The 1,837-nt window shown below is 38.1% G+C and overlaps 1 long non-coding RNA gene across 1 annotated transcript; it reads right to left on the bottom strand.

Annotated features, from left to right (window-relative positions):
- Nucleotides 1-1,039: 1,039 nt before the first annotated feature.
- LOC147819834 (uncharacterized) lies at nucleotides 1,040-1,837 on the bottom strand. The gene is made up of 3 exons (XR_015436249.1): nucleotides 1,789-1,837; nucleotides 1,501-1,631; nucleotides 1,040-1,216 (listed from the first exon to the last, which is right to left on the bottom strand). It is a non-coding gene; the product is annotated as an uncharacterized LOC147819834 (long non-coding RNA).

The following is a 1,837-nucleotide window of genomic DNA, read 5'->3' as shown; positions in this document are numbered from 1 at the left end:
CTCAAAAGTATACACAAGACAACACTTTAATAGTAAGTATACTTTCCGAATGGCATGGATTAGAGCCCATCTGATACTGGCTTTCGTAGGCTGATAATGATATCGACGCATCAGAAAAATATGTTCTAAGGCCCGATAATATCGTTAAACAATGAACACGAGAGCAACTGGGAATGTAATAGCACATTTTGTACAGCATAGAAGACTGAAGTAAACTAAATGAGCAATAATGATAAATTTAATGGAATAGTATAGACATTTCAGCAAACGTGCCCATTTGTAGAGTAAATAAACTACAGCCAGCAGCTGGTCAGCTTTTGCAACACGTTGTGATTTTACAGGGAGGAATGTGTTGTTTTTACCCTTCACTTTTTGTAACAAATTAAATAAAGTTGTTAGAAGATGTAATGTGTTAATTTGAATTAATATTTTTGACACTGTGTCAGAGGGCATGATTTAACTTTATATTAATTTGTAAATCAATCTTTTGTGTGACATTTTATTGCACGAACATGAATCTGTGGGTGGACAAAACATCAGAAGCACCTCCTTTCTATTGTGTTTGTTTGTTTGTTTTGCATGCCAACATACAAACTAATAATGATCTGTGATGCGTCAATATTGTACATCAGATGGCATTCTATTAGTATCACTAAATCTTACCACTGACAGAGGTACATAGCAATGACCCTAACAAGCCAAGTCATTCCCACATGTGATTCATGTCCTGGTATGAGAATGTCATATGTCAAAAGTTGTTTGAAGGGTAAATAACCATGCACATGCCTATGCAGGCAGGTGGAACAGATAGAGTTTACACCTACATGGAGCAACACTGCATGTGCTCTTGAAACAGCTACTATCAGTAAATTAGCTGTGACGCCAAGATGAAAGATACGTTTTGTTAATTGTTGTAATGCATGAAGAGTTCTGTAACAATGTAGGCGCTCTCTCTCGAACACATACACACGCAAACATGTCCAGAAACAGCTCGGGCGACTGACTGTGACAACAATTTAACACAGTGACGGTATGTGCAAGTACAATCCCTGAGAAAATAGTGGCAGTCTAACCTGCTGAGCCGCCTGCAAGGTGCGTTCAATGGCAAGCTGCATTCTTTCCGTGACCTCAGACAAGTTGAAATGACTGGTGTTCACAGACATTGCAATTTCTCTCATCAGGGTCACCACTGGCATCTGAAGGCTTAGTATCATCTCTGAGAGGAAGAAAAGACAGACAGTTTGACCAACATGAATGGCTTTACTGAAAGAATTACTTACATAAGTTTGGAACAGCAACTATTTATTTGTGAAAAAAAAAAAACGAACCAACTCTACTGGTGCTATTTGTGTCTCTTACTTGACATGTACTGCACATACAATATGAGTCTTGTTCCACCTTACTCTTCTACTATGAATGATAATTTTTGATCACTGAACAGTCATTGTCCTGGCAACACTAATTTAAGTCAATAGCCTTGCTGTTTCATAGTGTTCTTACCATTCTGTGCTTGTATGTTGTTCACTGTACTTTCTATGCTTTTTTCAATCAGTGGGATAACAGCTGAGATGTTGTACCATAGCTCTGTTCCCTCAAGGGGTGACAGAAGGGCTTCTAGCATCTTCTCAAGTCTATGAAAAAACACAGGGCATTTGGTTTAAAGCAATCTCAGAGGAAACTTAAGAGCAGGCTTTATTATGAAATAAATACATTCAGAATTTATATTAGGTAATTATTAATTAATTGCTTGTTTGTTTTGATTCCGCTGCGAGTGGCAATTAAACTTACTTGTCCCACATGTTTTGATCTGCCTCGCCAGCAATCACCTGCTGCAGGA

This window comes from Seriola lalandi, unplaced genomic scaffold (genome assembly GCF_002814215.2).
Source record: "Seriola lalandi dorsalis isolate HSWRI2012SDOR001 ecotype SW California unplaced genomic scaffold, Sedor1 jcf7180002040103, whole genome shotgun sequence".
In the NCBI taxonomy this organism is placed as follows: Eukaryota; Metazoa; Chordata; class Actinopteri; order Carangiformes; family Carangidae; genus Seriola; species Seriola lalandi.
The sequence above is the reverse complement of the archived record's forward strand: the minus strand, read 5'-3'. Positions and strand labels throughout refer to the sequence as shown.